Source organism: Erpetoichthys calabaricus, chromosome 17, assembly GCF_900747795.2.
Source record: "Erpetoichthys calabaricus chromosome 17, fErpCal1.3, whole genome shotgun sequence".
NCBI classification, from domain to species: Eukaryota; Metazoa; Chordata; class Cladistia; order Polypteriformes; family Polypteridae; genus Erpetoichthys; species Erpetoichthys calabaricus.
The window spans coordinates 56,574,092-56,590,459 of NC_041410.2; the positions used below are offsets into that span (position 1 = coordinate 56,574,092).

Consider the following 16,368-nt stretch of genomic DNA (forward strand, 5'->3'; position numbering starts at 1 on the left):
CAGGTTTGGCTGTGTGGCACTCCCTCTCTAGTTTATATAATCTAATGTCTTGTAGACATGGGGACAAAAACAATTTTCAAAGTCAAAGCCAATTCAAAATCTTCACCTTCTAGTCATAAATCAGGTTTCACTTAAATCAATCATGAGAAAGTTGCTGCATTTGTATGCTAAAAGTTATTCTTTTTTTGCACTGAGTCTCTTTCGTTAAATCCGCTGTTTCACATTCCCAGAGGAGTTGCATGTATTCCAAATAACGATATACTATATTATTTACCCTATACAACTCCAGGCAACTCACACACAGATAAGGAGCCTTGGCTTGAGCTGGGAGAACTTTTTGCCTGAGTTGAGCTTCGTCAAGGGGGGGATTGGGGGTGTTGGGCTTTGTAGGATAGCAGGCTGCTTGTTCTGATCAACACATTTACAAAACAAAAGATGCTGATGGAGAGGTGCAAAGGAATTTAAGGTGGGTTGGGATTACAAGTTTTTTAATAGGTTTCAGGGATTCTAGTGTTAAACTGGATGTGTACATGAGTGTGTAATGTAACTGAGTGATCCATTCAGGGTTGGTTTTTGTCTTGCACCTGGTACAGCTTTAGTTAATAATGAATGTGCAATGGAATAAACAGATACTGGAAATTAATGAATGATGTTACAATCATAATGACTGGCTGATGCCTTTCTTATTATCTCACTTTAGCTCCAGTTTTGGTGCCTCTGCTATTCTGACCAAGTTCTACCTTTGGTCTTATAGTAGGATTTAAAAAAATACTTCATCACAAATATTACTAAGCACTTGTCATTCTTTGAAGTTAAAAGATTTTCAATTTTGTTTGTTTCATGAGTCCCTTTAGGACAATTTTTTGAAAAATGATAAAATATCCATTATATTTTTGAGTGCGTATGTCATGACTCTTTAATGTAATTTTGTTTGTAAGTTATGTAAGAGTGTGTTAAGGAAAAGACCTTGAGAGAAGCAATGATAACAGTGGAGCTATTTGCAGGCCTTATTCAGGAGACCAGCAAGTATGAGGATCCCTCTGTGCTGGATATTTAGCTTCTGGCAGAGATGACCCTTAATTTACTTAAGTCTAAAAAGGAGATCTAAAAGGCACAAGTACTTATCTTAAGGGTGGACTTTAAACACTTTCTGATGGTCTCCTGGACAAGCTTTTTAAGAAGGACCCAGCAAACTATCTGCTTGTCAAAAACATGCAGCATCTGGACCAAAGACAGATGGTCTCAAAAAAGGAGAACTGTGGTCAAGAAATTAAGAGTGTCCAATACATTTGTGTCACAGCAAATCATTTCAATGAGCCTTTGGTATGATAATGTGCTGAGTGAGTTCAAGAAACATGGGAGCTATAAATTGTGACACTATATCTACTTCAAGATCATATTTCAAGAGCAGGACATAAAAAAGATCAATTTGGAAGTGATAATCAAGTTCTCCAATGAGACAAAAAGAGAAAGAGAATCACAAAAAATGTAGTCACTGCTATTTAAAATGAGTGCTACAGTTACTAAAAATCAACATGAACAGCTTGAGCAGCATCTCTAAGACAATGCAGAAACACTAAAGCTTTCTATGAAGTGCTGCTTGTGGTCCATGGCACAGCTCTGGTCTATTAGCCATTCTTAAGAAAACAGTGACAGTTAATTCATAGAAAATACAATATAGGAGATTTCTTTATTGACTTTACAAACATTGAATATTTGTGGTAAGTCATAAAGGAGTATACAGTAGAAATACTCCTTGAGTTAAGAAGCCGGAGCCTCCACTGAAAGAAGATCAGTAGATTGCTTATCTTTCATGAAACAGCAAAAGCACCAGAAAGAAAGTGCTATCATGGCGGCTTTTGTTGTTTTTTGGACTTATTTTTATCACTGATATGCAGATGGCATATAGGGAAAACCAATGGACATTTTTTATCAAGCAGAGTAATCTGGTTGCCGAGTATGAGAACAATTACAGTCAGTAGATATGAACAAGAATAAAACTGATGCTTCAACAAAAGCAAAAATAATATCAAACACTTTTATTCTGAAGTATGACTTTTTAAATATTCGGTTTGATTTTGCAGCCATAAACAATGGAAGAAATCCAAAACTGCAGTTTGTCATTTGTGCAGGTATATTAGCTAATGATGCAATGAAACCCTCAAAAGTCAAGAGGCATTTACGTACAAAGCATGACGCAATCAATCAGAACCCTAATGAATTCTTTGAAACAATGCAAGTTGATTTAAAAAGTCATCAGAAAGGAATCTTCAAAATATCACACATAAATACTTAGGTGTTCCATCCATCTATCCATCCTCTTCCGCTTATCCGAGATTGGGTCGCGGGGGCAGCAGCTTGAGCAGAGATGCCCAGACTTCCCTCTCCCCGGCCACTTCTTCTAGCTCTTCCAGGAGAATCCCAAGGCATTCCCAGGCCAGCCGAGAGACATAGTCCCTCCAGCGTGTCCTGGGTCTTCCCCGGGGCCTCATCCCGGTTAGACGTGCCCGGAACACCTCACCGGGGAGGCGTCCTGGAGGCATCCTGATCAGATGCCCGAGCCACCTCATCTGACTCCTCTCGATGCGTTGGAGCAGCGGCTCTACTCTGAGCCCCTCCTGGATGACTGAGCTTCTCACCCTATCTTTAAGGGAAAGCCCAGACACCCTACGAAGGAAACTCATTTCAGCCGCTTGTATTCGCGATCTCGCTCTTTCGGTCACTACTCATAGCTCATAACCATAGGTGAGGGTAGGAACGTAGATCGACTGGTAAATTGAGAGCTTTGCCTTGCGGCTCAGCTCCTTTTTCACCACGACAGACTGATGCAGAGCCTGCATCACTGCGGATGCCGCACCCACCTGCCTGTCGATCTCCCGCTCTATTCTTCCCTCACTCGTGAACAAGATCCCGAGATACTTGAACTCCTCCACTTGGGGCAGGATTTCGCTCTCAACCCTGAGAGGGCATTCCACCCTTTTTCGGCTGAGGACCATGGTCTCGAATTTGGAGGTGCTGATTCCCATCCCAGCCGCTTCACACTCAGCTGCGAACCGATCCAGAGAGAGCTGAAGATCACGGCCTGATGAAGCAAACAGGACAACATCATCTGCAAAAAGCAGTGACCCAATCCTGAGTCCACCAAACCGGACCACCTCAACACCCTGGCTGCGCCTAGAAATTCTGTCCATAAAAATTATGAACAGAATCGGTGACAAAGGGCAGCCCTGGCGGAGTCCAACTCTCACTAGAAATGGGTTCGACTTACTGCCGGGAATGCGGACCAAGCTGTGACACCGATTGTACAGGGACCGAACAGCCCTTATCAGGGGGTCCGGTACCCCATACTCTCGGAGTACCCCCCACAGGATTCCCCGAGGGACACGGTTGAACGCCTTTTCCACGTCCACAAAACACATGTAGACTGACTGGGCAAACTCCCATGCACCCTCCAGGACCCTGCTAAGGGTGTAGAGCTGGTCCACTGTTCCATGACCAGGACGAAAACCACACTGTTCCTCCTGAATCCGAGGTTCGACTATCCGACGGACCCTCCTCTCCAGCACCCCCAAATAGACTTTTCCAGGGAGGCTGAGGAGTGTGATCCCTCTGTAGTTGGAACACACCCTCCGGTCCCCCTTCTTAAAGAGGGGGACCACCACCCCAGTCTGCCAATCCAGAGGCACTGTCCCTGATATCCATGCGATGTTGCAGTGGTGTGTCAACCAAGACAGTCCTACAACATCCAGAGCCTTGAGGAACTCTGGGCATATCTCATCCACCCCTGGGGCCCTGCCACCAAGGAGTTTTTTGACCACCTCGGTGACCTCAGTCCCAGAGATGGGGGAGCCCACCTCCGAGTCCCCAGGCTCTGCTTTCTCACTGGAAGGCATGTTCGTGGGATTGAGGAGGTCTTCGAAGTACTCCCCCCACTGACCCACAACGTCTTGAGTCAAGGTCAGCAGTGCACCATCCCCACCATATACAGTGTTGACACTGCACTGCTTCCCCCTCCTGAGATGCCGGATGGTGGACCAGAATCTCCTCGAAGCCGTCCGAAAGTCGTTCTCCATGGCCTCCCCAAACTCCTCCTACGCCCAAGTTTTTGCCTCAGCAACCACCAAAGCCACATTCCACTTGGCCTGCCGGTACCTATCAGCTGCCTCCAGAGTCCCACAGGACAAAATGATCCTGTAGGGCTCCTTCTTCAGCTTGACGGCATCCCTCACCGCCAGTGTCCACCAACAGGTTTGGGGATTGCCACCACGACAGGCACCGACCACCTTACGGCCACAGCTCCGGTCAGCTGCCTCAACAATAGAGGCATGGAACATGGCCCATTCGGACTCAATGTCCCCCACCTCCCTCGAGATGTGGTCGAAGTTCTGCTGGATGTGGGAGTTGAAGCTACTTCTGACAGGGGACTCTGCCAGACGTTCCCAGCAGACCCTCACAACACGTTTGGGCCTACCAGGCCTGACCGGCATCCTCCCCCACCATCGAAGCCTACTCACCACTAGGTGGCGATCAGCTGACAGCTCAGCCCCTCTCTTCACCCGTGTGTCCAAATACATGTGGCCGCAGGTCCGACGACACGACCACAAAGTCGATCATCGAACTGAGGCCTAGGGTGTCCTGGTGCCAAGTGCACATATGAACACCCCTATTCTTGAACATGGTGTTCGTTATGGACAATCCGTGACGAGCACAGAAGTCCAATAACAAAACACTGCTCGGGTTCAGATTGGGGGGGCCATTCCTCCCAATCACGCCTTTCCAGGTCTCACTGTCATTGCCCATGTGAGCATTGAAGTCTCCCAGCAGAACGAGGGAGTCTCCAGAAGGTATGCCTTCTAGAACCCCCTCCAGGGACTCAAAAAAGGGTGGGTACTCCAAACTGCTGTTCGGCGCATACGCACAAACAACAGTTAGGACCTGTCCCCCCACCCGAAGGCGGAGGGAGGCTACCCTCTCGTCCACCAGGGTAAACCCCAATGAACAGGCTCCAAGTCGGGCGGCAATAAGTATGCCCACACCCACTCGGTGCCTCCCACCGGGGGCAACTCCAGAGTAGTAGAGAGTCCAGCCCCTCTCAAGGAGATTGGTTCCAGAGTCCAAGCTGTGCGCCGAGGTGAGCCCGACTATATCAAGCCAGAACCTCTCGACCTCGCGCACTAGCTCAGTCTCCTTCCCCTTCAGAGAGGTGACATTCCACATCCCAAGAGCCAGCTTCTGTAGCCGAGGATCGGACCGCCAAGGTCCTCGCCTTTGGCCACCACCCAACTCATACTGCACCCGACCTCCTTGGCCCCTCCCATAGGTGGTGGGGCCATGGGAAGGGGGACCCACGTTGCCTCTTTGGGCTGTGCCCGGCCGAGCCCCATGGGTGCAGGCCCGGCCACCAGGTGCTCACCATCGAGTCCCACCTCCAGGCCTGGCTCCAGAGGGGGGCCCCGGTGACCCACGTCCGGGCAAGGGAAAACGTCGTCCAAAGGTTTGTTTCATCATTGGAGGTTTGTTGAACCGCTCTTTGTCTCATCCCTCACCTAGGACCAGTTTGCCTTGGGTGGCCCTACCAGGAGCATAAAGCCCCGGACAACAGAGCTCCTAGGATTATTGGGACACGCAAACCCCTCCACCACGATAAGGTGGCAGTTCAAGGAGGTGTTCCATGCTTTTTATAAATGATACAACAATTTGTAAGAATCTGGTAAAATCCTATGTTAAAGACATCAACAAGAAAAAGGTAGGTAAGCTGTTGGCAGAAAGTAGTTCAGCTCCTGCTTTCAAATGTCACTATATTTCAAGGAATATAAGATACATTTCATGATATGGAAGATGAGCTCATATAAATTAAAATGGTAATTCACAACTAAATGAATATAAGATGCTGGAAAAATGGCAATTCTGAAGGTTTATGTGTAATTTAAACAAGGATAATTTGATGAAATGATTGCTTTGTTCTGATTAATTACCAACAAAAACACCACAACCTTCAGTGACTACATCATTAACAAAAGTGGCATATATTTTAAATTCTGTGTAGGTTAATGTTCTGAAAGGGCTACTGCAAAGGCTAGACAACATTTGTAAGGTGTTTAACTATAGGCTGGATTTGATTCATCATTTTCTCTGCTAAGGTAAGTGATACCACTCAGGGACAAGAGGGGGCACCAATATTTACAACCTGTTTTCTTTTCCTCATAGCTCTGAAAGACTTCTAAATGAGAATGCATAGTTCTGCCCAAAATTTCTTGTACAAGTCCTGCCCCTTCCTGACCATCTGCTATAAAGCAGGACAACCGATTAGAAGGAGGTCTCTTTTTGGAATCTGACCATGGACAGAAACACAGATCCTGTTTGTGTCATGTGAAAGCTCACATACAGAACTGCTTTGGCTTACTACAGCCAACTTTTTTGATATGCTGCTGAGCTGCTGTTATTTTTCTTTTATTCAATTAAACAGGGTTTCACCTATTTGGTGCCCCAACATTCTCAGGGTGGTTCTTGTGGTCTCTCAGTCACATATGGCATAGTCTTCAGGATTTATTTGAGGCAAAGACAAGTGACCCGGTGGACCTTGCAGAGGTTGTCCAACAGCTAGCGAGGCAGGTCACTCAGTTACAAATTCAGGTGGCCATGTGCCAACAGTCTTCTTGAAGTAGAGGCCCAATGTGAGGCTGCTGAAGTGCCACACGTAGGTTGTGTCTGTTTCTCTTACTATGCAGACAGAAAAATGTGTAGCTGTATCTTCTAATGTTTGAGCAAACCATACCCTGGCACTGCTGGCCACATAATGATTGGGTGCAGATTTTAGCCCCTATTCTTACCAGGAAGGTGCATCTCAGTGACACGGAGGAGTGTGCAGCCAAAGACTACCCTATGTTAAAGAAAAACATTTTGGCCTGATACGGCCTTACCCTAGACATTTAGAGAGATAGTGTGCACCCATAAGGTGGTGTGGGAGGAGATCCTAGACCAGACAGGTAGAGATAAGTGGGTCATGGTCACACGGTAAAGGGTGCATACTGTCCAGGGGCATCAACCAGAGAACTGGAAGTGTCAAACCGTTTTCAGGTCCTTGCAGAGCGAGACAGTATCTCTGATGATTCTGAGGTGATAGGCAGGCAGGCCACCTCAAAACCAGTTCATTCCCAGAAAGAGAGAGGTAGTGATAGTTAGGGACTCAGTCATAAGGGAGATTGAAGCACAGGTTTGGTCCAGAGACAGAGAGTCTTGCATGGAGTGTTGTCTTCTGGGTGAACAGATGGGAGACCTCCATGGAAGGGTGGATAAGCTCTTGGCCAGAGCGGGGTTGGATCCAGTTGTCATTGTCCATGTTGGAACAAATGACATACATAAAGGTAGTCTGTCAGTTCTGCGATCCAAATTCAAAGAGTTAGGTGCTAGGCTGAGGAGCAGAACTGACAAGGTAGTCTTCTCTGTAGTTCTGCCTGTGCCATGCGCCAGGTCATTAGAAAACTTAACATGTGGCTCAAATCTTGGTGCAGGGTAAAAGGGTATAGGTTAATGGGGCATTGGGAATCCTTTTGGAACAGATGGGACCTGTTCCACCATTACAGGTTACATCTGAACTGGAGGGGTACCAATGCATTGGGGAGGCTTATGAGTAGGTTAGTCGAGGATTTTTTTAAACTAGGGAATGGTAGGGACAGGGAGTTTAGGACAGGCCAGGTTTAGAACTATACACAGAAGAATAAACAATAGTATAAAAATGCGTAGTACTGCAAATTCTAGCCCAACGTTTAAATGTAAAAGGAGTAACACATTAAAAATAGCTTGCCTTAATGCTAGAAGTATCAAAAAGAAGGCAAGTGAGTTGGAGCTGTATGTAACAGAGAATAATTATGATATTATAGCAATAATTGAAACGTGGCTAATTAATAAGGATGGGGATGAGTATAACATAGAGGGATACACATTTTTTAGGAAGGATAGACAGAACAGAAAAGGAGATGGGGTTGCTCTTTATGTCAAACAGAATTTAAACGCAAGTTCACTGGACGATGAGCCCAATCTTAGTGATTACATGTGGCTTTGCCTGGAAAGCATTAGGGAAAGAGGCCTTATTTTAGGACTGTGTTACATGTATAGATCACCCAATGCAGATGGTAATTTCAAAGCAGATATTTTTAGTGATATTAAAAAGGCAAGTTAACAGGGGGATATTATAGTCATAGGGGACTTTAACTAATCATATATGAACTGGGATAATGTTGCAAATGGTGGAGCACAAGAGCAGGAGTTTTTAGAAGTAATCAGTAACTGTTTTTATAACACTGTATGTTAAAGCATCAGTGTGGGGTGAAGCCTGTCTGGATTTAGTTTTTTGTAATAATCAGGACAAAATTGAAGGTGTAGAGGTGATTGAGACACGAGGGTCAAGTGACCATAATATAATAAAATTCTCAGTGTTTTCTAAGAGTGTGGATTCAAAGACTAAAACTGTTAAGTTTAACTTTGGTAGGGCAAATTTTGAGCAGATGCAACAAAGTCTAAGGAGGATAGACTGGGATAAGCTTTCAAGTGTGGAGACAGTCAAGGAGCAGTGGAACAGGTTTAAAAATTTTAACATGCATGTAATGCAGGACAGGTACATACCATCCATTTTCCAACCCGCTGAATCCAAACACAGGGTCACGGGGGTCTGCTGGAGCCAATCCCAGCCAACACAGGGCACAAGGCAGGAACCAATCCCGGGCAGGGTGCCAACCCACCGCAGGACACACACAAACACACCAAGCACACACTAGGGCCAATTTAGAATCGCCAATCCACCTAACCTGCATGTCTTTGGACTGTGGGAGGAAACCGGAGCGCCCGGAGGAAACCCACGCAGACACGGGGAGAACATGCAAACTCCACGCAGGGAGGACCCGGGAACGAACCCAGGTCCCCAGGTCTCCCAACTGCGAGGCGGCAGCGCTACCCACTGCGCCACCGTGCCGCCCAGGTACATACCTACATATGGAATTAATAGGAAATTTAAAAAAACTCCACAGTGGGTTAATAAAAAGTTAAAAAAGAAGCTGCAAAGGAAAAAAATAGCTGTATAAGGAGTATAAAACTATTTTAAGTCCAAAGTGAATTGCAAAGGGCGCATGAGAACATGAGGGCAGCCATTAAGAAGAATTTTAGGGAGGCTTAGAGATGGTTGGAGAGGACTATAGCAAATGAGACAAAAGATGACCCTAAGAGATTCTTTCAGTATTTTAGTAGTAACAGAACAGTCAAGGAGGAGGTGAAATGCATCAGGAATAATAAAGGGGAATTAAAAGATACAGACAGTGAAATAGCGGACACTCTAAACTTGAGGAAGCGGAAAATCTCCCATCGGTAAATGGGACTAGCAAGGAGGTTTTGAGTGATTTAGAAATTGTAGAGGGACAGGTACTGTTAAGATTAAATAGGCTGAAATCAAACAAATCACCACGACCAGATAATATTTACCCTCAAGTTCTTAAGAAGGCTAGTGAGTACATACTGTATATAAACCTTTGACACATATTTATAGGAAGTTACTGTTCACTGGGGAGATTCTGAAGGATTGGAAAATGGCAAATACTATCCCGTTATATAAAAAGGGTGACTGGGCAGATCCCAGCAGCTTTATATCCAGTAAGCTTAATGTGCATCACTGGAAAATTAATTGAAGGGATTACTAAGGATAACATTGAGCAGCACATGGCAAGTAAAGGAGTTTTTCTGAACAGTCAGCATGGGTTAAGAAGAGGGAGGTAATTTTTTACTAAAATGCTGGAATTCTATGAGGAAGCAACAAAAGGATACTGTATGATCAAAGTGGAACATATGATATTATTTATCTTGCCTTTCAGAAAGCATTTGATAAAGGTGCCACACAAAAGGTTGGGCATCAAACTAAAAGAAGTGGTAGTTCAGGGTGATGCTTGTAGATGGGTACAGAATTGGCTCAGACACAGGAAGCAGAGGGTGATGGTGTGAGGAACCTTATCAGAATTGGCTGATGTGAAGAGAGGTGTTACACAGGGTTCAGTGCTAGGCCTGCTGCTATTTTTAATATATATAAATGATTTGGATAGGAATATAAGTCCAGAAAGACTTGGACAACATACAGGCTTAGGCAGATTTGTGGCAGATGAAATTTAATGTCAGTAAATGTAAGGTATTACACATAGGAAGTATAAATGTTAGGATTGAATACACAATGGGAGGTCTGAAAATCGAAAGTACACCTTATGAGTAGTATTTAGGAGTCGTAGTAGACTCAACACTATCAACTGCCAGATAGTGTTCCGAAGTCATTAAGAAAGAAAACAGAATGTTAGGTTATATAGCACAATGTGTGGAGCACATGTCCAAGGAGGTTATGCTCAAGCTTTATATGCACTGGTGAGACATCATCTGGAGTACTGTGTGCAGTTTTGGTCTCTAGGCTACAAAAAGGACATAACAGCACTAGAAAAGGTCCAGAGAAGAGCAACTAGGCTCATTCCAGGGCTACAGGGGATGAATTATGAAGAAAGATTAAAAGAGCTGAGCCTTTCAAGTTTAAGCAAAAGAAGATTAAGAGGCGACATAATTGAAGTGTTCAAAATAATGAAGGGAATTAGTACAGTGGATCGAGATGGGGATACAGTTGGAAACTTGTTAAGGGTAAATTTTACACAAACATTAGGAAGTCCTTCTTTACACAGAGAACCATAGACACTTGGAATTAGCTACCAGGTAGCATGGTAGACAATAAGACTTTAGGGACTTTCAAAATTAGACTTTATGTTTTCTTAGAATAATTAAATGGATAAGACTGGCAAGCTTAGTTGGGCTGAATGACCTGTTCTCATCTAGATTATTCTAATGTTCTAATGGACTGCAAGGCCCAGCGCTGCAGGGACTGGTGGTTTAACCCTGACCATCCGGCAAGAGCCCAGGCCATCAACCTGAGGGAGAAGCTGGCCCACTGGCTCTGGCCCAGGGAAAATGCAGTGAAGCATGTTGTCGAGATGGTCACTTGCATTTTCTCATATGTGCTCTTCCCCATCTCCTAGTTATCCCGTGAGGCTGCAATTCCTGGTGGATATGGAAGACCTGATTGATGTGATTAAGAGCAACATGACCCCAGATGCTTGACTCAAAGGTGAATGAGACAGATGCCAGTACACATAAGAGAGAACAATCACCCCCTTTGTAACCACTGCTATAAATGCGGAGAACTAGGACATGTGGTGTTGAATTGCCCTCACCTTGATAATGCCATGCAATTCCACCTAACACTCGTTTTTTTTTTTTCAGGAACAGCCTGGCTAAATTGACACCCTGTTAGAGTGTCTGGGGGTGCCAGAGATGAGGATAGATGATACACCAGATCCACTGTCCTTGGTGCAATTTTTGTATCGCTCCTTCATCTTTCAAGAGCAGGTAGAGGATTGATGATTTACTGATATTTACAAGAAATGTCATAACAATCATCAATGGTTAACCGTCCAGTAACTCCATACATACAGGGCCACATATCGTGATCACAATCTTTGCATTAGGTGCATCACCAGTGGGAGACACAGAGCCAACTCCTAATCCTGCAGCTCTGTTGTTGCAAGAATTGTGACCTGGCCCACATCTAGCCCCTAAAACCCTAGAAAGAATAAAAGCCAGATTTTATTGGCCTTGTTTAAACAGGATGGTGCACCATTTTTGCCAGTCCTTCTGGAGTGTTAGTTAACCCAAATAACCTGACAGGCTCGGGCACCCCTAATCCCATTACCTATGACAGACATTCCTTTAGAGCATATAAGCATATATTTATTAAAAGCACTCAAACACTTGGCATTTGGACAAAAACATATACTGGTCTAGTTGTAGCTAATTCTAAGACTATTGCTGGGTAACCTGTAGAGGTCTTTTCCTCACAGACCAGGGGATGGCATTCACATCTGGCACATCCAGTGAGGATGTCAAATTATTCTGTATCACCCACCTTAAAATGTCTGTGTTCCATCCCCATCTGGCTGACTGATTTAATTAAACATTCTAGCAGATGTTGAGTTTAGGTGGTGCAGGTAGATGAGAGGGTCTGGGACTAGCATCTTCCTCTTGTAATGTTTGCCTTCTGTGAGGTGCCACAGGCTTCCGTAGGATTGTTTGAGCTTGTATATTTGTATATGGAAGACAGTTCCACAGCTTGTAAGATATTATATATGAGGGCTGGGAGGAGGAACCCCCTGCCAGTAATATTCTTGAATATGCTGCAAGCTTGCACGACTGTTTCTCTAAGCTGCAACCCGGTAGAAAAAGAGCATATGGAAAAGCACTTCATTCTGGCTATACAACTATGACATGAGCCTCCATGAATTCTGTCAAGGGTCAGAGTCATGGTCCTTATACCCATCAACCACTCCAAACTCCTCACACACTGGCAAGGCCTATATGAAATGAGGGAGCAAAAGGGGTTAGTGGATTATTTCCTCACTCAGCTGAACTGGCGCCTGCAGGAGTGCATCTAACATGTCCATCTCTAATTGCCTCTTAAGTGGTAGATCCAAGATGGGATGGACCTTACTGATTGCTCTTGATATCATTACCCAGCTGGGGATCATGGTAAGAGAGAGACAGTATTGCATCCCAGAGGCAAAGAAGCCAAACAAACTGCTAGAACTGGGGGTCATCAAACAAAGCCACAGATCCTGGTTTATTCATATTGTACTGGTTCCTAACCCTGACGGGTATAGGTGCTTTTGAAACAACTTCCATCAGCTCAACCAGATCTCCCATTTTGATGACTACTCCATGCTAAGGGTGGATGACCTCCTGGAACATTTAGGAAATGGCTGGTATCTGTCCACCACATGACAAAAGGCTACTGGCATATCTTCCTGACCAACAAGACAAAAGAAAAAAACACTTTTAGAACTCCTAGAGGACACTGGCAGTACTGAGTCTTACCCTTTGAGCTTAATGTGACCTTTCAACATCTGATGAACAGACTGGTCAAGCTCCACTATACCTATAGTACTGCCTGAAATGATGACATAATCATTTATTCCAGAACCTTGAAGGAGCATGTAGAATACATTGGCCTTCCTCCATACTAACACCAAGAAACTCTACTTTGGGTTTACCGAGGCCAAGTAATAATAATTCATTAATAATTCATTACATTTATATAGCGCTTTTCTCAATACTCAAAGCGCTATCCACACAGGGAGGAACCGGGAAGCGTACCCACAATCTTCCACAGCCTCCTTACTGCAAAGCAGCAGCACTACCACTGCGCCACCTGTGAGGACACTTGGATTACATCGTCAGCAGTGGCTAGTCAGACTGTAATCTTCAAAATCTACAGTTATTCAAGGGAGGCCCAGGAAGGCAAGTGCAGGCCTTTCTGGGTGACACAGGTTACTACTGATGGTTTGTACCCTAATTCTCGGATAGGGCTATGACTTTGACAGAGCCCCCAACACAGTGGTAGGGAGTCCTGTAGTGGAAGTGGCTTTAGGTGACTTGAAAATGGCTCTAATGACAGCTCCCATATTGATTGCCCCTACTTTTTCTCTACCTTTCCATCTGCAGAACAACACTTCAAATACCGTCTTCAGTGTCGTACTGAACCAGGTCATCGACGGAGCTAAACACCCAAATGAGTATCTTAGCCAAAAACTGTTACACTTGGACAGCAGGTATCCATTGTTTGAGCAGGAGGCCCTGGCTATCAAATGGGCTATAACCCATTATCTCTTGGAATTAGAGTTCATCTTGTTGACGACAACGACACTGTGTAGTAGTTGTGCACACACAAAGACTCCATCCGTTAGGTTACCTACTGGTTCCTGGGACTCCAACCTTACAAGTTTGTTGTCCAGCATCAGTGATTGGGTGATCTATACCAAAGTTGTAGCCATCTCCTAGGCACACAACCTCACAGCTAGGTCTACCCACTCTTCTGGGGACAAGCTAAGTGGAGCCGTTTCATATATGCATGCTTAGGGATCACCTACAAGGCTCTACTAAGGTAAACAATGCCATTCTGGGATGAGAAGAGGTGCTAATGCTTACACCTTCTTCTCTTTCTCCTACAGGTTTGAGATAAAATCCAGTGAGAAGGCATAGTCCCATCGCTTCAGAACCAAGTGCTATAAACTGCTCAAAAAAATTAAAGGAACACTTTGAAAACACATCAGATCTCAATGGGAAAAAATCATGCTGGATATCTATACTGATATGGACTGGGTAATGTGTTAGGAATGAAAGGATACCACGCCGTTTGATGGAAATGAAAATTATCAGCCTACAGAGGGCTGAATTCAAAGAAACCCCGAAAATCAAAGTGATAAAATGAAATCAAAGTGAAAAAAATGATCCGATAGGATAGTCAATTTTGCCGAAAGTTCAATGCAGCAACTCAAAATCGTACTCAGTAGTTTGTATGGGGCGGCACGGTGGCGCAGTGGGTAGCGCTGCTGCCTTGCAGTTAGGAGCCTCGGGTTCGCTTCCCGGGTCCTCCCTGCGTGGAGTTTGCATGTTCTCCCCGTGTCTGCATTATTTTCCTCCGGGTACTCCGGTTTCCTCCCATAGTCCAAAGACATGCAGGTTAGGTGCATTGGCGATCCTAAATTGTCCCTAGTGTTTGCTTGGTGTGGGGGTGTGTGTGTGCGTGCCCTGCCTGGGGTTTGTTTCCTGCCTTGCGCCCTGTGTTGGCTGGGTTTGGTTCCAGCAGACCCCCGTAACCCTGTAGTTAGGATATAGCGGGTTGTATAATGTCTGAGCATGCTTCTAATGAGACAACGGATGGTGTCCTGGGGGACCTCCTCCCAGATCTGGACCAGGGCATCACTGAGCTCCTGAACAGTCTGAGGTGCAACCTGGCAGTGTCAGATGGACCAAAACATAATGTCCCAGAGGTGTTCTATTGGATTTAGGTCAGACTAGCGTTGGGGTCAGTCAATGGTATCAATTCCTTCATCCTCCAGGAACTGCCTACATTCTCTTGCCACATGAGGCCGGGCATTGTCGTGCACCAGGAGGAACCCAGGACCCACTGCACCAGCACAGAGTCTGACAATGGGTCTAAGGATTTCATCCTGATACCTAATGGCAGTCAAGGTGCCGTTGTCTAGCCTGTAGAGGTCTGTGCGTCCCTCCATGGATATGCCTTCCCAAACCATCACTGACCCACCACCAAACCAGTCATTCTGAACAATGTGACAGGCAGTATAACGTTCTCCATGGCTTCTCCAGACCCTTTCACGTCTGTCACATGTGCTCAGGGTGAACCTGCTCTTATCTGTGAAAAGCACAGGGCGTCAGTAGTGGACCTGCAAATTCTGGTATTCTATGGCAAATGCCAATCAAGCTCCATGGTGCCAGGCAGTGAGCACAGGGCCCACTAGAGGGCAACGGGCCTTCAGGCCACCCTCATGAAGTCTGTTTCTGACTGTTTGGTCAGAAACATTCACACCAGTGGCCTGCTGGAGGTTATTTTGTAGGTCTCTGGAAGTGCTCATCCTGTTCCTCCTTGCCCAAAGGAGCAGATACCGGTCCTTCTGATGGGTTAAGGACCTTCTATGGCCCTGTCCAGCTCTCCTTGAGTAGCTGCCTGTCTCCAGAAATCTGCTCCATGCCCTTGAGACTGTGCTGCAACACATAGCAAACCTTCTGGCAATGGTACATATTGATGTGCCATCCTGGAGAAGTTAGACTACCCGTGCAACCTCTGTAGGGTACAGATATCGCCTCATGCTACCAGTAGTGACACTGAACATAGCCAAATGCAAAACTAGTTAAAAAACAGAACAGATGAGGAGGGAAAGTGTCAGTGGCCTCCACCTGTTAAACCATTCCTGTTTTGGGGGTTGTCTCATTGTTGCCCCTCTAGTGCACCTGTTGTTAATTTCATTAACACCAAAGCAGCTGAAACTGATTAACAACCCCCTCTGCTACTTAACTGACCAGATCAATATCAATATTTCATTGACTTGATGCTATACTCTGTATAAAAAGTGTTCCTTTAATATTTTTGAGCAGTATGTAGCGGGGCCACATAGTTAGTGTTAAATGTCAGTTCTGAGTGCGTCTCGTTTCATTGTCCCGTTTACTGTTTGTGTATCAGTTAATGCCGTCCCCGTAAAGGGGGACGGATGATGGAAGGAGACCACAGCCACAAACCTGGAAAACATCTGTTTACAATTAATCAATCACAGCCGTCACAGGACTATTTAAGCAAGCAGGAGGAGAAGGAAGAAGAGAAGGAGATTTTTTTTTTTCCACAATCACGACCACACTGTACCTGTTGTTTTCCATATCGCGCATATCCATCCAGTTTGTTTTTCCATCTGCCGGATTTACTTCAAGGACCTCACCACGAGAGACCCCGGG

General features: G+C 45.3%; 1 protein-coding gene across 2 annotated transcripts in view; it reads right to left on the reverse strand.

Annotated features, from left to right (window-relative positions):
• alpk3a (alpha-kinase 3a) overlaps positions 1-16,368 on the reverse strand; it is a 134,620-nt gene that overhangs the window by 39,195 nt on the left and 79,057 nt on the right. The window lies entirely within an intron of this gene.